We start from the raw sequence: 26,155 nt of genomic DNA, 5'->3' as shown, positions 1-26,155 counted from the left end.
GTAGGTGTAGACTTTCCCTAAATTTTGTGATTTTTGCCCCTTACTAGCATTAGAAACATAGTAGTAGGCAATACCTTTTAAAGTTTATTAGAAAGAATTGTGAAGTTTTGCACCTAAGTCCATACAGTTTTGTCTCCCTAATAGTTTATTATTAATATATAATGACTCAGTGCTAAAGAATTTTCCTGCCAATTCAGGAGACACAGGTTTAATCCCTGAGTTGGATAGATCCTCTAGAGAAGGAAATGGCAACCCACTCCCGTATTCTTATCTGGGAGATTCCATGGACAGAGGAACCTGATGAGTTGCAGTCCATGGGATCGCAAAAGAGTCAGACACGACTTAGTGACTGAACAACAGCAACAACAATTAATAGTAATAATTAGTACTTAACAATTCTTAACAGTATTCAAATATTTTTCATGAATTATTCATATAATTCTTACCACAACCTCTAAGTAAAAGGGGGAAAGAAAATTCCACGATCACATCCTTTACATCCAGATATGATTAAGCAGTAATAGCCTGTTTCAAATGTCCAGCACTGATGAATTTCAGTGCTTTTAAGATTATATAAAAAAGTGGATTTAAGATTTTGGGAAGTTCTCTAAGGCTAATGCAGTGAAAGATGTGGAAGTGGCAAATAGAAGGCATAAAAATAGACAGTAATATAGACATTTGATCTGAATGAGAAACAAGATGGGTATGGTAATCCACTGAAAGCGTACTATCAAGACAGCATTTATAAGATAAGACTGACACTTTAGAACTATAGTTCATGTCTTTGGCAAGCTCGGTCTAACCAAGAGGCCTTGAGCAAGAGCAAAGACGAACTAAGCTTGGGACTGGGCCATCCTTTCAAAGCCCTGCCTTACTCTGGTCTGAGAAATGTAATTATTCCATCTTTAACCTTTATTTCTAAGAAAAAGTCAAACTGAAAAAAAAATGGGCTTTCTGAAACATAGTTACCTTAAAAGATTTATATGAGGCATTCATTACTAGAAGCTGAGTCCTATGTGATTTTTTTAAAAGGATCTCTTTTCATTTGAAATAATTATTTGAAAAACCTAGACTATCAGGAGGACAATCATATTATGCCTTTATTGCACTGCTTCAGCTGTTTCTTAAAGGAGATAACTTGAAAATAAAGACAATTGAAATGCAAATTTTTGGCCTCAATGAAATAATCATTCTTTTCAGACAAGGATAAAACATAATATTTAGAATGGGCTTTTTTTTTTCCTTGTAAGAAGATAAAAATGTTCTTTCCTGCAGCAGATTTTATTTGGCCATCAGAAAGTTCCAAGGCATTCCAATTAAGAGGAAAAATATAATCTAACCTCATTATAGAAAAAAAAAAAAATTGAGAGTGCTAATGGTGGCCAGTCCTTATTCATTTAGCAGAATCAGAATCCATCCCATGGAAACATGAGTAAGGCCACTTAGGATAGTGGCTATGAGCAGGGCAGGGTTGAAGTCAGATAATACTAAATTAGAAATGTAGCTTTTCTGAGTGTTAGTTGAGTGACTTGTCGCTTCAGTCGTGTCCGACTCTGTGCGACCCCATAGACGGCAGCCCACCAGGATGCCCCGTCCCTGGGATTCTCTAGGCAAGAACACTGGAGTGGGTTGCCATTTCCTTCTCCAATGCATGAAAGTGAAAAGTGAAAGTGAAGTCGCTCAGTAGTGTCCGACTCTAGCACCCCATGGACTGCAGCCTACTAGGCTCCTCCATCCATGGGATTTTCCAGGCAAGAGTACTGAAGTGGGTTGCCATAATTTTCCCTAAATTCCACTTCCAAATCTCAGACATGGATATGAATGGAAATATTGAGTTAAAGGATCATTTGGGAAATTGATGGTCTAATAGATGTGACATGTCAAGTGCAATAAATGGTAGTTACAGTGTTGTGATGTAAACTCGACACTGCATTTCATTCACGTATTGCTCACTGCATAATTGATCACAGGAACATTTTTCAAATTTGTATTGGCATTATGGTCTATTCTTCTCAGTTCTTTACGTGTTAACATAAATAAGTTACTACTTTAAAATATTCAAATGGTTCTTGAGAGGGAGGGTCTTTTCAATATAAATAAACAAATAGATTCATACACACACATATATAAATACCTCATTTTTTCAAGACAAGACATTCCAGTAGTTATATTGGAGATACCTGTTAACTTCTCTATTTCAGTCACTTGTATGAATATAAGATTTTCTTTCCGTTTTGGAATATGAAAAGGAAAATATTTAAGAAGTACTTATATATTAATAAAGAGTAAAATACTTAAGTGAAAAAAGTAATTCCACTGAACTTGTTTGTGTGTATATGTTTTTAATATGACAAACTATTTGTTTATGACAGGATCAAAGATCTATATATTCAAATGTATTTCAAAAAGAATTCCAAAAAGCAAGTATAAATTATTTTTAATTATTTGTTCAGTAATTGAGATTGAACTGTGAAAAGGAATAGTGCTAAGTGGTTTAAAAAAAAACCTACTTCGTATCACCTAAAGGGAAATGGCAAATTTAATGAAGATGTGACTGAAATTTTTTTCTCTTCCCTTCAGTAAGGTTATTTCTTTCCATCTCCAAGGGCTTTTCTCACAATGACCTCTGAAAGAGAAGCTCAATGACATTGCCTGCAGAAATTATCTGCTGCTTCTAAGTCAGTCACAGGTTTTGCTTCAAGGCAAGAAACACATTGCTCCCAATCATACCTAAGTGCACCATTTTCAGAAAGCTTCACCCTCCTCTAAACGCAGCCCCACCTCCTACAGACAGATAGAAATATTTCAATGAATTACTCAAAGGAGGTATTACCTATGGCCCAGTTTCATGATATGTACTTTTTTAAGAAAAGAAGATGCTCAGTTATCAAAAAAAGGAAGCAATAAATTTGAAAATCAAATATAGATATATTAGCATATATTAAGAAAAATTTGCGTGTTATTTATGAATATTTTAAGCAGAATGTCTTGGAAAAAAAGGCTATTAACTTGACCTCAGTAAGCTGTGTACCTTATTTGTATAATTATTACCTACTATAATATTCCTTGATATTAAAACATGATACCATCATGCTGTAGCTGTAGACTTTTTGATGGATGCAAAATCAGCTACTCTTTCCTTTTGTCCATCTAATGACCAACAGGGAGGGATAGGAGACTTTCACATTCTGGGGGCAGGGGGGTTGGGGGGAAGCAGAAATGAATGGAAGGGAGGCATGCTTAGCAAGGAAAAGAATAAAGCTGATTGGCCCACTCAGGTTCACATTAATAGCATACATCTTTATCAGAAGTAATCTATGACTAGTCTTTGTTCTCTTGGGGAAAAAAAATAATAGATACAGTAACCTAGGTATTTCCTTGGCTTATTACTGATGCAGAGTCTCCCCCAGGTCTTGCTTTTGATAACAGATACATAGTCTTCAGTAACCATGTTGAGCCCTATAGGATTACTCAGTAGTACAAACAGTAAAGAACAAAAATGTTCCATTAAGATTTCTCAAGAGATGACTACCTGTTTCTTTGAGTGATTATTCCCACGTTTGTAAATCCTGTATCATAAACAGTTGGCTAGTTTTTCTTTGTTTTGTCCTGTCAGCTGAGTTTGGACATGATGACATATGACTGGCAGGGCTGTGTTCCTTATAGAGGATGGGAGCAGAAGGCCATTCTGTGGTATAGATAATGAGCAGATAAATACGTTGACTCCTAACTCCCAATGCCATCTTGTGTGGCACTTGTATCTTGTTAGTCAAAAGTATTGTTTTTCACAGCGCGAAAAAAGCAATCGATTAAGCAAATTAATTCAGCATATACTTTTAAACTTGATATAATACACAGGCATAGAGAATATCTAGACTGTATAGTCTGAGATTAATGTATTCATTCATTCAACATTTAATGTGTGGTATATAACAGACATTGTTTACGGTACTGCTGTAAGGTAAAGACCCTGTTTTATGCTGTTTACATTCTGGTAGAACAAAATAGACAATAAACACCCAAACAAAAACACATGGTTAGTTGGGGATAATGGGAAGATATACAGAGTGTGGTAAGGGGGGAGAAGGGCTTCCCTGGTGTCTCAGGGGTAAAGAATTCCCCTGCCAGTGCAGGAGATGCAGCTTCAATTGCTGGGTCAGGAAGGTCCCCTGGAGAAGGAAATGGCAACTCACTCCAGAACTCTTGCCTGGGAAATCCCATGGACAGAGGAGCCTGTCAGGCTGTGGTCCAGGGGGTTGCAAAGAGTCAGACACAATTTAGCGACTGAACAACAGCAAAAGGGGGTAAAAAGGGAAGATAGTGATGCCGTTTATTGCTCAGTGGCACTCTTAAGAGTGTAGCTTTCCAGAAGGATGACAATCTTGGGAAAATTCTATAGACTACTGATTTGCACAGTCTGAGGACTATAATGTTATAGACAGATATTTCATGACTTTAGGTTTATGGTAAGCAATTTTCTGTATAGATTACTTTTGAGAGTAGACTGCAAAATGGTCTTCTAATCAAATCTAATCAAAATCTAACAAGGACATTATACGAAGAGGTGATTATAAACTACTCTTTCTCATAAATGCAAAAATCTTAATCCAAATATAAGCAGGCCAAATTCTATGATATATAAAAATTATAATACATATTGCTCAAGTTGGACTTATTCCAATGATGAAAGATTCAAAAATTAAATCAATATTATATCACATTTAAAAAAATAAATGATATGTCCTGAATAAATACAGAAAAATAATTTGATAACATTTAACATTTCTTCAGAATTAAAAAATAAAACTGTTATATTACTAATAGGAATGATTTTTCCCATCTGACAGAATATTTCTGACATTATTCTTAAAGATGGAATTCTTTTTTTTAATATAAATTTATTTATTTTAATTGGAGGCCGATTACAATATTGTATTGGATTTGCCATACATCAACATGCATCTGCCACGGGTGTACACGCGTTCCCCATCCGGAACCCCCCTCCCACCTCCCTCCCCGTACCATCTCTTTGGGTCATCCCAGTGCACCAGCCCCAAACATCCAGTATCATGCATCGAACCTGGACTGGTTATTCATTTCATATATGATATTATACATGTTTCAATGCCATTCTCCCAAATCATCCCACCCTCTCCCTCTCCCACAGAGTCCAAAAGACTGTTCTATACATCTGTGTCTCTTTTGCTGTCTCGCATACAGGGTTATCACTACCATCTTTCTAAATTCCATATATATGCATTAGTATACTGTATTGGTGTTTTTCTTTCTGGCTTACTTCACTCTGTATAATAGGCTCCAGTTTCTTAATACTCACTCTATAAGATCAGAAACAAGGCAAGAATACATCTATAGCCACTTCTATCCAGCATTGCACTGAAGGGTCTACCCAGTGAATAAAATGAAAAGGAACAAATGTCAAGGGATTAGGAAAAAAGATTACTATGTTGTATATGAAGAGAGGATAAAATATCTATAACAAAATTATTAGATTAGTACCTAATATTAATATATATTATTAGATTAATATCACCATTTTATATAACATGGTAATGGGTTTAAAAAGATGGTCACCATATACATACATACATATATATAGAGAGAGAGCGAGAGAGAGAGAGGGGAGATATATGTATGGATACACATGTGACATGTATAAACATTTCGTTATGGGTTGAATTATATCACTTAACAATTAAATGTTGGACTCCTAATCTCTAGTACCGCAGAATGTGATTTTATTTGGAAATAAATAAATAATAAATTTGCATGGGAGTCAAAGAGAGGTCACTATCATGGACCCAACTGATATAACTGATGACACTCACAGAAGGAAAATATGAGTACACACGGAAGAAGACGACTGTGTGTTAGGAGTCATGCAGCTGCAAGCCATGGAAAGTCAAAGATTGCCAGCAATCCACCAGAAGCAGGAAGAGTCAAGGAAGAATTTTCTTAAAGGTTTCAAGAGGCGTATGAACCTACTGATGGCCTTTAGAACTGTGAGATAATAAATTTCTGTTTCAAACCTCCCTGTTTTTGGTAACTTTGTTACAGTAGCCCTAGGAAACTAATACAGTTCATATCAACATTATTTGTTGTGTTAAAATATTTGAAAACAACCCAAATATCCATCAACAGTACCATGAACTTTTTTTTTTAAGGTGGTATGTTCACATACTGGAATAGATGTATTCATGCACTGGAGTCAGAATAAAAATAAATAGAATACTGCTACAGATACAGATAGGTAGATGATAGGTAGATAGTTATGATAGGTCCATGCATAAAGTAAAAATTAGTTCAACTCCCTGGTGTTAGATCAGAATAATTATTACTTGTTTGGGCATAAAGAGGTCCTCTTGGTGTTGCTGTTGCTGAAATGACCTGAAACACTCATTCTACAACCCAGAGAATTGCAGAAGCCAAATTGTAAGATAAGCTACTTCGTGGTATCCTGAGAACCACGTAGCATTGTGGGAGGTTCAAGAGGGAGGGGATGTAAGAATACCTATGGCTGATTCATGTTGATGTATAGCAGAAACTAACACAATATTGTAAAGCAGTTATCCCCCAATTAAAAATAAATACATTAAGAAAAATTGTGAACTCTCTAGCCAGCCTACTGAAGTTTAAAAGCCAGCCCCACAACTTGCTACTAAGTTAATCTAGGTAAGTTCCTTCTCAGGTTTCAGTTTCTTATCTATGAAATAGAAACAACGTTATCTATTTTAGGAGATTGTTTTAAGGATATAATAAATTAAAGCTTCTAAAACATTTAGAATAATACCTAAATATTTAATATGCATTTCTTAGTATATATTTATTAAATATATAATTATATATTTAATAAATATATATTTATATTATATAATATGTTTAATTTATGTAATTAAATTTATATATTTATTATATTTAGTATGTATTATGTCTTTATTGCATATTTCAGTTCAGTTCAGTCACTCAGTCGTGTCCGACTCTTTGCAACCCCATGAATCGCAGCACGCCAGGCCTCCCTGTCCATCACCAACTCCCGGAGTTCACTCAAACTCATGTCCATCGAGTCGGTGATGCCATCCAGCCATCTCATCCTCTGTCGTCCCCTTCTCCTCCTGCCCCCAATCCCTCCCAGCATCAGAGTCTTTTCCAATGAGTCAACTCTTCTCATGAGGTGGCCAAAGTAATTTTGAAATCTCATGTTTAGAATTAGATTGTTTTTATCCATTTATGCTAAGTCTGTACAAACTAGTAAGTAGTACATTAGTGAAGTGTTAGTCACTCAGTCGTATCCGACTCTTTGTGACCCTGTGGACTGTAGCCCACCAGTCTCCTCTGTCCATGGAATTCTCCAGGCAGGAATACTGGAGTGGGTTGCCATGCCCTTCTCCAGGGGATCTGCCCAACCTGGGATCGAATCTGTGTTTCCTGCGCTTCAGGCAGCTTCTTTACCATCTGAGCCACCAGGGAAGCCCAGTATGTGAGTACACTTAAGCATTAAGCAGTACATGTGAGCAGATATGTTCATGATAAGAGCACATTCTAAATCTTAATTAAATGCATCTTAAATCACTATTAATAGTATTGAAAATGTGATCTAAAGAGACATTTGCAATCATTATAGAATAAAACAGCTAAAAATATTATCTGTATGGAGTTGAGACTTGGATAACATACTGTTAAACTATAGTTATTTCCCTTAAAAGATGAAACTGTATTGAAAGCAGTTTCTAATTATCATTCACATTTTTAGACATGAATGCATGAGTTTAATTAATATACCTAATTATTAAAAATTTAAAACAGGTAAGCAAGAACTATTGCTAGTATTTAAAAACCGTTAGCCTTTAGATAGGCTTCCATGGTAGCTCAACTGGTAAAGAATCTGCCTGCAGTGCAGGAGAGCCTGGTTCCATTCATGGGTCAGGAAGATCCCCTAGAAAAGGGATAGGCTACTCACTGCAGTATTCTTGGGCTTCCCTGGTGGCTCAGGAGGTAAAGAATCCGCCTGCAATGTGGGAAACCAGAGTTCCATCCCTGAGTTGAGAAGATCCCCTGGAGGAAGGCATGGCAACCCACTCCAGTATTCTTGCCTGGAGAATCCCCATGGACAGAAGAACCTGGCAGGCTACAGTCCACGGAGTCCCAAAGAGTTGGATACAACTGAACGACTAAGCACAACATGGCAACCTTTAAATCTCCAACACCTTTGCAAATTGTCAAGTATTCTCTATTTTCTTATTAATAGCAAATTGTGTAAAATTATTTCTGTAGGGTTTGCAATGAAAGACTGTCTTTCCACAATGTTGAGTCTTAAGAGTAGAGTTGTTATTTTTTTTCTGAACACTCATTTTGCCCACTTTCAAAAATAAACTCCCATCATAGTAGCTTTCCTCTGAACTATAATGCTGATGTGTATTCATGAGTTCCAGGACCAAGGGCTCGGCAATACATCTCACCAGCGTCAAACTCAGTGTCCATCTACCTGATTCCTGCTCTATCCCAAAGCGAGTTTATTTGATGCCATTAATTTCACAATACCGAGAAGATTCGCTGAGTTCACTGGTATAATCATCCTTGAAAATGGGACCATTAATCATTTTCTGCTGTCAGATCAATTCAGAAAATACTAAAAATTGGTTAACTTATTTTTCAGGGTTCTGACACTCAAATATAAATAGAAGTAGTAGTTTGAACATGTTCTTTTTCTTTTATTAAAAGATAGATTTTAATCTGGGTATCTTAATTTTAGTTGTATATAGATTAATAGATTTTTAATTCAATATAGATAAATAGCTATATTTGTAAACCAATTCATCAAAATATTGTTAGCGATTTGGATTTTAAATAATACTTCCTAGAGTGATGTGAGGTTATTTAAAAAACTATAATAGTTATTGAGTCTTCTGCTGTAAAAAACATGTTATCTAAATTGCAGTTGGTACCAGAAGGAGCTGGAGAGGGATTGAAAATCATCTTTATGAGTTGAAGTTGCCACCATCCTCATAATCTCTACAGCCCACTCCTAGTCTACTGACTTACTTATCATAATCCATTCAACTCACGTGGAAAATTTTACAGAGTTACTTATGATTATATTCACAAGTTGTTTAAATATTACTTTTGTGAGAGATAATCATCAGTTTCTGGGAGCTAATTTCTATTTAAAGAACTATGAAAAGTATTGAGTAAATCTAAAATTAGAAATAAAATATGTATTTACTTTTCCATGTAGCTTGATCAGTTTCATATACCTATTGTTAAAGAAGCATTCAGAGCCTCTGGCCTAAGGGTTCATTTTTTTTCTACATAGAAAATAGGCTTTATGACTTTAGGCAGCCTGCTATTTTGTTATCCTTTATACGGGTAGGAAAGAGCAGGCTGATTGAAGAGATTCATTATAATGTAGTTTCAGCTCCTTGATCCTGTCCAATGAGAAAAAGTAAAGAAGAACCTGCTAAAAATAGATAAGCAGAATTCTGGGTAAACAAAATGAAGAGACCCTTTCTTATTTAGGTTCCTTTCTTGAAAAAGCCTGTGGGAAATGTTCTTTCTGAACATGACCTGCTAATTAATTAGCACATATTAAATATATGTGCATTTTGAAAACAAAAATTGACATTTGGTTCATTTATGCCACATAAATAGAACTAAGACTTTGTGGGAAGACACGTTCCTATATACAAATTATCCTTTCGTAGATGGGATAGTTTCATCGCTTCAGAGTTAGCTAAGATGCAAAACAAAATCAATATACCAAACTCCATCTTCTAAATTACTCCCATTGAAAATGAAACATGGGTTTTGCAGTTGAAAATTTGAAAGAGCAGATGTAGAAACAGAGATTTTGGCAGGCTCAGTCAGAAACTAATGAGCTTTGGGAAAATCCAGCTGATAATGGAGTTCAGGTAGATTACAGTCAAAACTATAGGTTGTTGAATGCCTACAGTGAACTGGCTTCAAGGTGGCACATGGAAACTGACCAGAGGTAGCCTTTCCAAATTCCTTATAGGATTGCTCTTTATCACAAAAAGCTACCTAAGGTGGTATCATTCAATATGTTCAGAATTTACATTGCTCTTAATAAATATACCACACACACACTTCTTTTGAAGCAGGAGTAAAAGTGCACTGTGCATACCTTAAACTCTTGGTGCATGCCTTACATGGTCCATTAGCCACCATAAAACTATGGATGGCCTTTCCTTCATGGTGGCTATTTATGCCAAGCCTGTGCATTCTCTCCAGTTAAAGGACTCTCAGTGAGAGGCCCAGAGCCCTCAGCCAAAGGTTAGAAAACCAGAAGGATAGTAGGAGAAAGTGCTAGCTGACCATGAAAGCTCAGAGTTCTTGTACTCTGTAATAGGGAACTCTTTCTGTAATGGGTTCTCCTGCTGGTTCTTGATCTGATGAGTTATATACAAACTAACTAATTTCATGTGTTGAGTGTTTTAGTGTGTATTTTGGTATGTTTCAGTATGTTTACAATGTTTCAAATTTAATTAGTACCTATTTGACTATGCAATTCTGGCACACCTGGTTGTAGCTTTACAGAATATACAAATTAGGCAATCTTTATGTGTTGATGCTGATAAAATGTTGTCATGGTACTTCAAGTCAGAATTCATCCATACACATTTTTCAGTTATTGAGTCCTACTTTCTTAATATGTGTGTTTGGAAGGGTATGGAATAAAAGTAGATATAAAAAGTGTTAACAAGAAGAAGCAGGAATCTCTTTGCAAAATATTGTAGTTCCCAAGTATACCATGCCTTTCCAGACCATCTCAGCACCTTCCCAACTCATGAGTCTAATCCAGTGTTTCTCATAAAATCCAGTCTCACTGTAGGCTCTACCCCTTGGGTCCAGTGGATCCAGATCGGTGATTTGCACCTGCTGAACATTCAGTGACATCCCAAGAGATGTTAGAATAAAATGCAGACCTCTAATCATAGTCTAAAGGATCCTACAGATTTTCCCCTGTCCACCAAGCCTTCACTGTTGTCTAGGAAGCACTCAGGTAACCTTGCTCTGAACTATCCAAGTTCCTCCTGTTTCAAAGGCTTTGCCTTGTTCTTCCTGTTGCTTGCTGTGCTCTTCCTCACTCTTCATTTTTGTAATGGAAGTATAGTCTTTATTTGGCAGCATCAAAAGAGCAAATCTGTCAGCTGTTAAGTGGAATGGTGAAAAATGGCAACAACCTGCAGTGATGTTGAAATTTCAGTGTTTTCAGAATTCTTTATGACAAATGGCCATATACGTATGATCTAAATGTCCTTCATATGTTTTCATGAAAAAAAAAAGGGGGAGGAATGTTAAATCCTTTTCTATGTGGAACATTAACATTGCCAGAAAATAATTTAGCCTGAATTTGGCAACTTAATTATATAATTAATTAAGAAATGTATATTGGCACATTTTGTATTTAGAAGGCCAAAAGGGTTTTTACTTAAGGCTTTAAAGTGTTTTTGTAGAAGTTAATTATCCACAAACTCAAATCTTATAAATTCATTTTTTCAATAAATATGGAGCAGCTACTATATGTCAATCACTCTAAAAGTTAGTACACCACATGTTCAGTTATCATGTAGATTGTAAAGAAACATGAACCAAATCAATAGACACTTTGGGAACAACCAGTAAAAATAGTTCGTTTTCCTGCAAGCATGAGAATGTATTCTGTACCTATTATTGTGCTTGGTGCTGAGAATATAAAATCTCTGATTTCAAGATGTTTGGACACTGACAGAAGCAGACTTTGAAAAGAATTCAGTATATTCCATCATAAGTATAGTAACATAAACATGTTAAAGGCATAGTGGTAGTAAAAGAAAAGAAAAGGAAGATGGGGTAGTCAGTCAGTGATGAGAGAAGTGGCAGTGGTCACTAGGGAGGTTTTCCTGGAATATCTGAGAGTATCTGAGTTTTGAAAAGGGAAGAAACACATTACCAGCATAGAGTATCCCCAGCCTTTCCTTTCCACCTGGAGGTAAAGGTAGTTTTCTTAGTTTCCTTCTCTTCACTCTGTTTGATTAGTTCTTCAGTTATGCAAATCAAAGGAAGAAGGGACTATGGGAGAGAACCAGAACTTAGGGAGGAGTTTAGGGATCATTTAGAAGAAAAATAAGTAGAGGCTATTGTACGTAAGGAAAAGAAACGAAAAAAAAAAAAAGAAAAAAGGAACGGGGGAAAGTGGATGCTTTGAGACATTCCTTTTCTCAGACTATGTAACATATTTATGGGTTCAAGAGTATAATATCCTGGCATAATGCAGGGTAGTGCAAACTAACGGATGCTCAACTCATTATTGTAAGGTCTGGGACTGAACCATATGGGACACAGAATGGAAAGTAGATATTTACTAGGAAGTCAGAGAGGGATGACATTGGATCAGATCAACTATAATGGACAGAGGCATGTGTCTCTGTTTCTTTCATAAACACATGAAATTGCAAAAGTTGATGGCTCTTGAAAAGCTTGGTGCTGAATACTTTACAAAGGAAATGGGAATGTGACAGAATGAGGATATGGGATATATCTCTGGAATATGAAAAACTTCTCATCAGTCAGTTAGTTCATACTTCAATAGCTGTTTTGACTGTTTGCATTAAGTTGCCAAACTGGCCCCCAGTTTGCCTTCTCATTTGACACAGTCTTACTCTTTGTATAGCACAGTGGCTTTCTGAGAAATGCTGACATGCGATTCCACTGGATTTATCTGTCTAACAACATTTGCAGTATCTTTTGTCATCATCGTCTTTCTTTTCTCTTGTGTTTCACTTCTGTTTATTTCACAGTTATAATCTAACAAAATTGTGTTGATATAAGCATCACTTCATCCCTGTGAAACTGGTTGTATTGTCTCTTGGCTGTGTTGTCAATGTCTTATCTCCAGAGGTGTATATAAAGTGAGGTTAACCGAAGCTAAGCTTCAAGGCCTGTCACTTCTGTGAGTCTATTACATACAAATCTAATTTTGGACTTTTAGTCTTATCTCCTTTTCTTTTTAATAGGGATCCTAAACTTGTATAAGATTCAGGCCACATAAAACCTGGATCTACTCTTATAGTTATCTCAGATACAAATGACATGACACAGGTTGAAATGGCAGTCAACAGTAATTGAATTGGCTCTTGAAGCTACATTGTAAGTTCTTATGCTCAGTATTTGGTAGACTCCTAAAATTTGATGTGGTTTTGACCTAGATGTTAAAATGTAAATTATGCATCATGTGGTTTGCTCTCCAAAGGGAGTACATAAATGTGATTCTAGAGTGATTCTAAAAATTTTGAATTGCCAATTCAGATATAATTACTGGATGATTGAAGATTTTATCTCCCCATAGTAACAAATAAATATACGTGCTATGCATTGTAAATATCACATCAGATTTTATGTGTCTTCTTACTAAACAGCTGTATGAGTTTGGTAAGGCTGCCGTAAGAAAGTACCATAGTTTGAGTGGCTCGAACAACAGGAGTTTATTGTCTCACCATATATGAGAGTCTAGAAGTGTGAGAAGGTTCTAGCAGGTTCGGTTTCTTCTGCAGGCTGTGAGGAAGAGTCTGTTTGATGCCTCTCTCCTAACTTCTAGGCTTTTGCTGGCATTCTCTGTTGTTCCTTGGCTTCTGCTGCATCACCCTGATCTCTGCCTTCCTCTTCACCTGGTGTTCTCCTTGTGTGTGTGCCTGTGTCCAAATTTCCCCATTTTACAAAGTCAGCAGTCATATTGGATTAGGGACCCATCCTACTCCAGTATGACCTCATCTTAATTTCTTACATGGACAATAGCCGTATTCCCAATAAGGTCACATTCTGAGGTCCTGGGAGGTAAGACTTCAGCATAGGAATCCTGGGGGACCAGTAACAACACGTGATAGCAAATTATGATCAGAAAGAACAGTATATGACCTTCATGCAGTTGGCCTGCTTCTATTGTGGACAGTGCTTAGAATTCAGGTTAGCAGATCTAAGTTATTTATCTGCAATAGCACAGCCAGCCAGGACAGCTAAATGTATTGAGCTTTTTTCTAATGTCAGTGGACAATAGTTATAGGTATTTATTATTGCTATGATCAGGAGTTCAGAAAACATCATATCTTGCCCCCTAGGTTGTGGCTTCAAGTTACATTCAGTTCTGGGGCCTGCATCTTTAAAGCAACTGGTATTGGAAGACACAAAAAATGATCCTTCTTGCTAAACCTTGACAGCTTTTGGCGTTTGCCTTTAAGGGGGAATACCGTTGACACTTTTGAAATTCTTTTGACCATTTAGGGTCTTAGTATCTTAATAAAACATTCTATTCTAAAGGGTATTTCCTCATATAAAAATATAGGTACTGCATTCAAAATAAAAATTTGAAATTTTATCCTCTATACCTCTCACTGAAATAGTGGCTTCCTTAAATTTTTGAGCAAAGTTGAGCGATTGATTTTATCACCTGTGATTCATATTTAATTTTAATTGAAAAATGGAATCATCAAAAAGAAATTAAGAGGAGGCAAAGAGGGAAAAAGAGAGAAAAGCGGGTGACCGAATGTGAAGAAAAGAAGAAAAAAGACCTTCATCTAACTTTTCAGAAAGTCTTTCTTAAGTAAGTACTGTCATTTTGTAAATAATTCTGTCTAGAGAAGATAAAAGGAGCAGATTGGCCAATTACCTTCAAACTGTTTGATCACATCCATGTTTTTGTTAATTATTCAAGTTTTAAGAGTCATCAAAGAATCCTAATGCATAACTCAATAGGAGGAGCAAAAGCGAAGACATGGGCAAATTCTTTTTATGTTTGAGATTTTGCCCACTTATGAGCACATGTGCTTTTGAGTGTTGATCTGATTTAAACCCTGTTCGTGGAGAGGAGGGTGATAGTTTAGTCTTTGGAAAAAGAGGAAGAAGGACATAAAGATGCTTAAAAAGTCAGCAAGTAGAGTAGAGGTGTAGGATGAAATGACGTCCTTGACATTATGTGACCCACTCTGTCTTTCCCCATTGCACCCACATCCTTGGCCCAGCCACACATCTGTTGCTCCAGCCCAAGTGATAATCAACCATATACAGTGATAGAACCAGAATCTTCAAATAAAAACTAGCTGCCCAAACTGTTTAAGGGTCTTAAGAATAAACGAGAGGAGACGATTAGACAAAAGAAGCAGGTTGATAAGTGAGATGCTATAATAATGTGGAAGCGAGTTCCAAAGAAACATTTTTATGAAGCCTGTAATATATTACTTTAGTTGCATCCTGATTGTAAGTTATCAGAGCATTTTATGGGCACTGTAATGGCACTAGAAGTGAATGTCTAACAAAATAATAGAGTGCATTACCAATTCTTCTATGATGACCACTGCTGAGAAACTATTAGACCATTTGTCAATGTACCTTGGTGTCTAATAGTAGTTTTCAAGAATGAGTGATTGTGAAAACTATTCAACATTTTAAAGTTATTATTTCTCCTTATACACATTCCATTGAATCATCAGTTTCGAGTACATCTATTTGTCCACCCATGCCTTTTCAGTAAGCTGATGGAAAAGTAAACAACAAAAACAAATTGTGAAAGGATAGAAGATACTAATAACTGTGAATGGCATTTGGAAGGTCTATTTACTGTTTCAAACGGAATTGATGTTTGGTTACATTTTGAGTATTGTGCAAGTTGGCCCAGAACATTACAATAGAACATATATAAAACAGAACTTTAAAATAGCAAAAAACTGCTTTGCAATAAAACATTAGAGGTCTGGGATAGTAGTTTTCATGCCATTATAAAGAATTTCTTTACAATGGGCAGATGTAACAAGCTCTTTAGAAGCACAGCCTTAGATATTATTTACAGTACTGTAGGCACACCTTGGAGATATTGTCCTAGAATCAAAATTGTCTCAGAGTCAAAATTGTCTCATCTATGATTGTGTCTCTGTCATCTGTGCTCTTGGTTGTATTTAATGCCTGCCCTATAGACAGTGGTGCTTCCCAGGTGGCTCAGTGGTAAATAATCTGCCTGCCAAGCAGGAGATACCAGTTCAAATCCTGGGTTGGGAAGATCCCCTGGAGAAGGAAATGGCAACCCACTCCAGTATGCTTGCCTGGGAAATCCCATGGACAGAGGAGCCTGGTGGGCTTCAGTTCCTAGGGTCACAAAAGAACCGGACATGACTTAGCAACTAAACAACAATTGCAGGCATTGACAACATGGAAGTTGTTCTGTTGAAACATTAAGTTCTGCCCCTGCAGCCCTACAGCTGGGTTTGGCTTTAACTCGGTTCGGCTTTTACTGATTGCCTGGTCCTCTGAGATTTAGCAGCAACCTCCATCTGATCCCTAACTGGAGCTGCCCATCTTGCAAATTTTGTTCTGTTGTGGAATTACCTTGTGCCAAACCCTTTAGGCTCTCTGATTCTTAGCTATTATTATTTCTTAGTTCAGTAGTCATAATCTTGAGAATTTCTGCTATTTCTTCCACATGTTGTGAGAGGTGAATAAAACTTGGATAGGACAGGTGTCCATCTCAGACACGTTACCTAGATCTGCCTGGCTGACTTTTCTATCTACTGAAGCTGACTAGTTTGTTGAAGGGTAACCCGCAAGGTTATTTTCTTCTCAAGGTCCAGAGTAGATGTGGTGTAAGTCACTAGTACGATATTTACTAAATATCTGCGGTATTTTATGTCATCCCACTCATGAATTTCAACCCCAAAGTAGGTTCAGGAAATAGAGCCACCATATTGTCTGTGCTCTCTTTGTTCTCCTTTTTCTATTTCTTTCTCCTTTTCTAGTCTAGAAATGATCTGTATTTTTATCACCTCTCTGTTTTGTAGGGAAAACTGCTCTTCTGGCATCTCTCAGTTTTTTTTGCTTTTCACCGCTCTATGATGTAAACCCTTGCTCCAAGTCCCCTAGGATTTGCTTCTTGATATTTAAATCCAAGCTTTTGGAATTTTTTTCCTCTCTGGCTGCTGCTACTTGTAATTCAAAGCCATGGTTTTAATGACTACTGTCTGCACTGTTGACTTACAAAGGTCAAATTAATTGCTCAAAGGTCAAAATAATGATTCTTTGTTCTCTCTGAATCACCATACCCTGAAGCATGGAGAAAGTCCTCTTCGCTACCTAAATATGGTGGAATAATGTAACTAAAGGAAATTGAAAAAAATCAGCACTTAGTTTAATAGCAAAATACTCCACTATGAAGGAAATCCACAGTGGAATATAATGATAGGTGTACTGTATATTTATTGATGTTTACTTATCTCCACAAGCTAAAACAAAGAATAATAAATGTCCCAGTTACATGTCTTTGTATTTATTCTAAATGGGAAAGACTAGAGATCTCTTCAAGAAAATTAGAGATACCAAGGGAACATTTCATGCAAAGATGGGCTCCATAAAGGACAAAAATGTATGGACCTAACAGAAGCAGAAGATATTAAGAAGAGATGGCAAAAATACACTATACAACAAGAAATATACAAAAAAAGATCTTCATGACCCAGATAATCACGATGGTGTGATCACTCACCTAGAGCCAGACATCCTGGAATGTGAAGTCAAGTGGGCTTTAGTAAGCATCACTATGAGCAAAGCTAGTGGAGGTGATGGCATTCCAGCTGAGCTATTTCAAATCCTGAAAGATGATGCTGTGAAAGTGCTGCACTCAATATACCAGCAAATTTGGAAAACTCAGCAGTGGCCACAGGGCTGGAAAAGGTCAGTTCTCATTTTAATCCCAAAGGTAATGCCAAAGAATGCTCATACTACTGCACAATTGCACTCATCTCACACGCTAGTAAAATTCTCCAAGCCAGGCTTCAGCAGTACGTGAACCGTGAACTTCCAGATGTGCAAGCTGGTTTTAGAAAAGGCAGAGGAACCAGAGATCCAATTGCCAACACCTGCTGGATCATTGAAAAAGCAAGAGGGTTCCAGAAAAACATCTATTTCTGCTTTATTGACTATGCCAAAGCCTTTGACTGTGTGGATCACAATAAACTGTGGAAAATTCTGAAAGACATGGGGATACCAGGCCACCTGACCTGCCTTTTGAGAAACTTATATGCAGGTCAGGAAGCAACAGTTAGAACTGGACATGGACCAACAGACTGGTTCCAAATAGGAAAAGAAGTACGTCAGTCAAGCCTGTATATTGTCACCCTGCTTATTTAACTTATATGCAGGGTACATCATGAGAAACAGTGGGCTGGAAGAAGCATAAGCTGGAATCAAGATTGCCGGGAGAAATATCAATAACCTCAGATATGCAGATTATACCACCCTTATGGCAGAAAGTGAAGAGGAACTAAAAAGCCTCTTGATGAAAGAGGAGAGTGAAAGTGTTGGCTTAAAGCTCAACATTCAGAAAACGAAGATCATGGCATCTGGTCCCATCACTTCATGGCAAATAGATGGGGAAACAGTGGAAACAGGGTCAGACTTTGTTTTTTTGGACTCCAAAATCACTGCAGATGGTGACTGCAGCCATGAAATTAAAAGACGCTTACTCCTTGGAAGGAAAGTTATGACCAACCTAGATAGCATATTCAAAAGCAGAGACATTACTTTGCCAACAAAGGCCCATCTAGTCAAGGCTATGGTTTTTCCAGTGGTCATGTATGGATGTGAGAGTTGGACTGTGAAGAAAGCTGAGCACCAAAGAATTGATGCTTTTGAACTGTGGTGTTGGAGAAGACTCTTGAGAGTCCCTTGGACTGCAAGGAGATCTAACAAGTCCATTCTAAAGGAGATCAGCCCTGGGTGTTCTTTGGAGGGAATGATGCTAAAGCTGAAACTCCATACTTTGGCCACCTCATGCGAAGAGTTGACTCATTGGAAAAGACTCTGCTGCTGGGAGGGATTGGGGGCAGGAGGAGAAGGGAACGACAGAGGATGAGATGGCTGGATGGCATCACCGACGTGATGCACGTGAGTCTGGGTGAACTCTGGGAGTTGGTGATGGACAGGGAGGCCTGGCATGCTGCGATTCATGGGGCCACAAAGAGTTGGACACCACTGAGTGACTGAACTGAACTGAAGTAATGTTCTCCAGTTAAAATACAGTTAACACTAAGATGTTTTTGCTATAATAGAGCAACACATGCTATAATTGAGTCTGTTTTTGAAAATCTAATGTGAACTTGCTGTTTCAGTTGAATCCTCTTACCTACAAACATCATTGGTTCATTTATTGAATGTCTACTGTATGCTGGGAACTAGGGATAAGTAAGCAAACAATGGACATGCCCCTAATCTACTAAATGCTGAGAATTTTCCTTAGTCACTAAAGTAACTATAAAAATCCGCAAGCTCCCACCCCATGTAGTGGGACCGGAACCCTACCTTTCCAAGTTTAAAGCCACATCTAGAAATCTGCACTTGTGCTGTCTCATGGAAGAGTTAACTGCGTATTTGGCATTTCTTTCTCTACCTCTCAAGAGAACACTCCGATAGATCCTCAGAAGTAACCCAGGATACATGACTTTTAAGGGTTTCCCTGGTGGGGCTGAGTTCTATAAACGGTTAATGAATAATATCATAAAGAAAAGTTTTTTAAAATAATTGAAGCATACTTCCAGATCATCACAGAATGCATGCAGCAACTTCTCACCAACTGTCCAGCTCACACCTGATAGTGTGTGTGTGTGTGTGTGTGTGTGTGTGTGTGTGTTTTGATGCTGCCCTCTCCATTTGTCTCACCCTGTCCCTCCCCTGCTGTGTTCACAAGTCCATTCTCTACATCTGCATCTCCTTCCCTGCAAATAGGTATGGCCTGTAGGGATGGGATGGTATGGGGAGTGGGGTGGAGGGCAGCTAGGGAAGGAGGCGATGTATGTATAATTATGGTTGATTTGCATTGTTGTATGGCAGAAATGAACACAATATTGTAAATAAAAATTTTTTTTTATTTAAATAGAAAAAAAAAATACTTCCTTCCTAGCTATAATTTCCCAAGATTTCTTCTGTTTTTTAGAAGAGTAGAAAATGATTCCATAGTTTACACAATGCATATTTGGTATATTTCCTTTCTTCTTGGGTTTAAAATAGATACAGCATAAATCTGCCGCTCCTTACAGTCTTTTCTAATAAAATAATATCATAGTCTGATTCTAATATTACTAAGCTCAAATTAATAATACATCAAAATCCAAAGAGGTAATGATATTTTACACCTACACAGGGGAACTTTGAAAGTTTCATTAGGACTAGATTTAAAAAATAATGACATTTATTTTGAGCGTTCTTTATTCTTATAGTATATGGTCTGATGGAAAGTCAGGAAGAATTAAAGTTGATCATGAGATTGAAATAATCTCTTTCAGGACACCAAAGCTTTATACTAAATTTCCACAAATGCAAAATTTGAAATATACATTTTCCACAATGTTGTCGGCCAGTGTTTCTTAAACTTATATAACCTATAAAGTCTTTTTTAAGGAAAAACAAAAAGAAGCACAAAAATCTTCTATGTGAACCCTGGCATTAAATCATTTTTTTTTCAGTGTTACTTAAAAATATGCAAACATAAAGCCAGGCATAAATACCTTATGCTTATACTTCTTACAAAACATAGTTACAAATGAATGCAAACAAATTTCTAAATATGAGAAATTCAATGTCACAATATTGTTTTTTAATGTAGAGGTGGCGTTTTGTGGACATGAAATGTCTGTTCACCATGTGAAGAAGACATGGGCTTGCTAATGTACAGATTCTCGTGTACAATCCAGTGTAGTATAGTGACAGTTCTCCCTATTTAGTGACCATTCTCCCTATTTTGTGGAAATTCCGTGCAGTGTCATCATTGTCCTTTTTTGTCTGTGTTCCTATTAATACTTCTTGATGCCCAAATGATTGTGTTTACAGACATGAACACTAGGTTCATATGAGAGCACATGGTGATAAGGTAGTGTGGTCCAGAAGACCCAGAAAGCACTTGCATTATTTCTTTTATTATTATGGAAAATCAAAATACAAATATTATAAATATATTATTAAAATGTAATGTTTAAAAGCAAACTCAAGATTTTTATACAAATATGAAAATAACTTGAAAATTTTATTTGACTCCATTATTAATGAGGAAACTAATAAGATGTTATCAACTGATTCAGCAGAGAGTTCAGAACACCAGAGGTGCATAGTTGGGTCAGGAGTGTTGAAATGAATCTACAGATAGATCCAAAACTGGCATTTTTACATAGAGTTGGTATGAGGAGAGGAATTTTCCCTCCAGTAGAAGGAATTTGCATATCCTTGCATAAGTGCTGCTTTAACTTCTATGAGTTATCTGTAATTTACATCGTTGTAAACTAGTTCAAATTGCCATTTAAAAAATCAGATAACCAAAAAGGATATACTTGGTAAATGCCTCCTTTGCATTAAAGATACCCGGTCTTCTTTTGATTCATTTGAGTCTTTCACAATTCGTCCACCCCATATATCTAAGACAGATATGCAGACCTATTCATGGACCTTGCTAAAAAGCCTGAAGTTCTCCTCTGCTCATCTGTCTCTTGAGCACTCCCTCAAATGGCTGATAGGTGAGCCACGTGAGCATTAGTCTTAGCGGAATATACAGCTTTCCCTCAGATATAACACCCAGCAACCTGTTTGAATGAGTTAGATGTCTTCTAGGGGAATGAGAACTGTGATAACTAATCCCAGATGTTTTACACATGAAAGATTTACCCAAAAGAGTTATAATGATAAGTCAAATTCACAGTAGGAGTGTTTAATATTCCCTCCCTCCCTCCCTCCCTTCCTTCACAATTGTTCCATATCAGATACTGCACTGAGAATGTTATATATGTTATTTCATAAAATATCATAATAAGCCTCTTGGCATGTGCATTTTTGAGAAAATTCAACCTGAATATTATACTCAGCACAAATATTAAAAAAAAGATTTACACATCATAGTACTTCCCACCTAATCTGGGAAATTGAGTGTCCAACCTACATTTTTTTTCCCCTAGTCGTGTGTTTCCATTTGGCACATGTGTGTGTGTGTTATTCACTTAGTCGTATCCAACTCTCTGCAACTCCATGGGCTGTAGTCTACCAGGCTTCTCTGTCCATGGAATTCTCCATGGACAAAACTAGGCAAAAATAGTAGAGTGGGTTGCCATTCCCTTCTCCAGGGGATTTTCCCGACCCTGGGATCGAACCCCGGGCTATGCATTGCAGGCAGATTCTTTACCATCTGAGCCACCAGGGGAAGCCTAAATGGCACTAACTTACCTTGTAATGTGTTTATGCCCCCTTACCTTCCTTGGCTAGGCTACAAGCCTCTTTAGCAAAAGAGCCATGTTTTATTCATGTGTCCTTGGTTCCTTGCACAGTGACAGGCACATACTGGGAGCTGATTACTTACTTTGGAGCTTATCTGAAGTACACATACACAGTAGAGCTAATGCCTAAAATTGAACCTCTGGAAAAATTCTGTCCTAAGTCACTAGTTCTAAAGATTTTACTTCCTCTCTCAAGATGTTTCACTACTGCTAGATAGATTTTAGGGTTTAATAGATTTGTTAAATGTGGAGCTGTTAAAATTTGCTCTGGGGACACAGGAAAACCTTGTCTTATCACTGGATACAGGCTTGCAGACTAAATGTCATTATGTGACATCTTTGAGAGTGAAGGAAGCTGTGGCAATGCAAAAACCATTAGACATCATCTAGGATTTTGCACCACAGTTATGTATCCAATGAATGGAGAATAAGAAAGTCTTAAATGCCAGAATTTTGTTTCCTTCAAACCTCCCATGCTCACATACCACATTTTACCCTAAAGTGTTTCTTAGAGTAAGAGTGAATACCAAAGAACTATTAAGAAAGTGGGAACACAGAGAGCTGATATTCCCCCTGGCAAAAACAAGGCATAGAAACCAAAACTCAAGGGAGATTGGAGACTGAAAATTAGAAAAGTGGAGGGAAAAAACTACACTAAAATGCTAGGAAAACGCTTCATTGTGCTATCAACTGTTTGAGGAATAAAAATGAAATGTAGGATTTAAAAACAATGTATTATTGGGCAAAATATACACAGTTCTTAAATATTAAATAGGCTAAACTTACAGAAACAGGAACTGTTGTTCCTTTTCAGCAGTAGAGCATTTCTTTTTAGTTTATCACCGATGAGAGTAAGGAAGTAATTAAAGTGTCTATCCACAGTTTCGACAGCAATCTGGCAATATTTTCTGAAGATACGTGACATGGCTATCACGATTGAGATAGTTATCCAGTGTCCCGGTTACCGTAGGGTTTTAATGGTCACTTTCTTCAGGGTATCTTCCTGACCCGGGGATCTAACCTGTGTCTTCTTGAATTGGCAGGCGCATTCTTTACCACTGAGCCACCTGGGAGGCTTTGTTTTCTCTTAAAGCAGTCTTTGGGAAAAAAATCACGTTGATTTTCTTCTAGACGGTTTCATACAATAAGTAGTATAGCCTCCTTAGAAGCTTAGAAATTCAGTAACTTATATGGTTCATGGTTTTTTTTTTTTTTTTTCCCACTTTTTAATTGTATCTTTTCATCTTATAAACAGCTCCTCCCATTTTGGAAAGAATTTGGGACAAACAGGTTAGAAAACCTTTAATAAAAAGGAACGAGGAGATTTTTTTATACCAGTTAGGCTAAGGAAAATTTTTGTATGATTCAAAAATTGGATTGCCCATAAAGGGACTTCATTTAAAATTGTTTGGGGAGGGAGCTGTGTTGACCTGATAACATTTTATATTGGAATGCTGATCTATTCTTGGTTGTACTTTGTATATCAAGTACCGCACCGGTCACAAGCTTGGGTTTCGTGTGAATATGCATAATACTCCTTGTTAGGAGAGCTTGTAAATCCCTCACTGGCAATAGTCACCAGAAGTAGATGCACCTGTCTTCCCAGCTGGGATTTGCTCATGGGAAAGAGAGTTATTTAACACCATGTTATCCTCATGGACAGCTGTATATATAAGATGCCCTAGGGTGTGCAAGACCTAAATTTTGTTTGTTAAAAAAAACATTGAATGTCAAAATGAAATTTGATGTGAAAAGTGTTTTGATGTTTTGATTCAGTAGCTTTAAGAATATATAGAGTTGGATTAATAGAAAAAAATGTTAGTTGGTTTGCTTTGGTCTGATTGCTCTAACAGCTTTTAATGACTCAGCGCACACCAATATTTTCAGCTCAGATTAGCTTGGGATTTAACATAAAATACTTCATTCTGTTTTGATGCAAGTCCTTTGTTAAAACATGGGGCTTTCCCTCAATGCCACAGCCATAACTGCTTGTTTTTGTGCATTTTAATTTTCTGTTTTCTGGTGACAGACTTTTAAACTCCATAATAGGAGCAGTGTCTATTTTGCTAGCCATTCTTTTCTCTAACTCACTGCCATTGTGTTAGCTCTGGATATATTTGTGCTTAATAAATCTTTGTTGAGTGGATACTTGAGTGAAAGAAAGGATGTAATGTTTTTTGCTGACCAGGAAAGAGGTAGTGATTCCTTCTTAAAAACTCTCTGATTCAAAATCACTGCAAAATCTAGAGATCTCTTTGAGTCCAATTTTTAAATGGAGGTATAATTTACTTATAATAAAATGTAGATTTTATAGACATGGCTTCATAGTTGTTTTTCTTTTTTTTCACATCTATTTACTCATATAATCACTATCTCAACCAAATATATAGATTTCACATTATTCTAGAAAGTTCCCTCCTGCTACTTTCCAGTTAATCTCTCATAACCACTGTTCTTATTATTACTACAGCCTCTTTTCTGTCCTTTCTAGAACTTCATTTAAATGTAACCATGAAGTATGTGCTTTTTTTGTGTCTGTGATAATAAGAGTAATAAGGAAGGACAATATTATTTAAAAAACTATTCTGTGTCTCTTCTTGGAGGTTTTACTGGCCCTATCTTCCCCAGTCTCTAACCATTTGCTCTTAAGAATTCCAAAAATATAGAGAACAAGATTCTTACATGTAGAGTTCAGAAGTACCACTCAATTTATAACTTTGTACTATGAACCTCCATTTGAAAAGTGAAACCCATCAGTAATAATCTAAATAACTCCAATGTTAATAATCTATTATGTAAATAATATATGTATGTAATATAAACTATTACAATATACTAATAAATAACATGGAACTTATTATATTATAATAAATAACCTAAATAATCCTAATTTTCAGAGCTAGGAACATAGCCCTTCTTCCTGACTCCTCTACGCTCTACACAGCAGTAACCATTGGTTTCCCTTATCTTCAAGACAGTTCTGTGAGTAACCAACATGTGTGTGACAGGTTGTAGAAGGAAAATAATATGAAAAAGAATATATATATATATATATATATGTATGTATGTATAACTGATTCACTCTGCTGTACAGCAGAAATTAACACAATATTGTAAATCAACTATATTTCAATAAACTTTTAAGTGAAAAAAAGGAAAAAATCTCCAAAAGTAGATATTTCCTCTAAAAGTTCTTCTTTAAAATATATTTTCAATAACATATAGCATTTGGGGATATAGAAGGTATGTAGAATTGCAAAGGAGGTTTACGAAGAACTAGTCACTTTGCAGGCAGTGGGAAGAGCTTGCCAAGTAAAGCCTGTAGAAAATGGATTCATCGAATTAGAGCAGTCCATGATTGACTGCCAAAGCCAGCTTATTTTCTTTGCTGGTTCCAAAAAAGAATGTCTGAAACTTTGTGGTGATGGAAGGCTATCTTATAGAACATGCTGGCAGAGCATACTTTTTCACTGGCTCAAGTCAGTATTATTATAGACTTGATGGGATACTTAAGGCTCTGGTAAGGATTTTTAGGTCAGAAAAAAAAATTAGACGTAGGAGATTAGGGAGCAAAATGTGTTAGTTTATTTCACAGCAGAGTAAAGCAATAAAACAGCCTTAGCAAAGCCACAGACAGGACTTGTAGAAGTCTAACAATTTTCAACTTCTCTTGTAGAAACATTTGCTGTTACTAAGGAGACCAAAAAGTATAAAATTGTGATCTAGGGAAAGTAAGTCTAGTAGTTGCTGAAAAAGAGTTAATACGGTATTACATTCGGTAAAGAAGGCATCCTTTCAAAGATGGATGAGATTATTGATTCAAAGGAAGAAAATTCCCACAGTCAAATTATGTCTTC

The 26,155-nt window shown here is 36.7% G+C and overlaps 1 protein-coding gene across 5 annotated transcripts in view; it reads left to right on the top strand.

The window, feature by feature from the left end:
* The window catches only part of B3GALT1 (beta-1,3-galactosyltransferase 1), a 619,500-nt gene that overhangs the window by 181,502 nt on the left and 411,843 nt on the right, over positions 1-26,155 (top strand). For 4 of the 5 annotated variants that reach the window (XR_011569376.1, XR_011569375.1, XR_011569372.1 and 1 more), the window contains exon 2: positions 25,196-25,280. The exons of the other annotated variant lie outside the window; for it this stretch is intronic. The gene's annotated coding sequence lies outside the window, so the exon portion shown is untranslated. The remainder of the gene's footprint in view (positions 1-25,195; positions 25,281-26,155) is intronic. 5 annotated transcript variants of the gene reach the window in all.

This window comes from Bos indicus, chromosome 2, assembly GCF_029378745.1.
Source record: "Bos indicus isolate NIAB-ARS_2022 breed Sahiwal x Tharparkar chromosome 2, NIAB-ARS_B.indTharparkar_mat_pri_1.0, whole genome shotgun sequence".
NCBI classification, from domain to species: domain Eukaryota; kingdom Metazoa; phylum Chordata; class Mammalia; order Artiodactyla; family Bovidae; genus Bos; species Bos indicus.
Note: the sequence above shows the minus strand (reverse complement) of the source record. Positions and strands in the feature narration are given on the sequence as shown.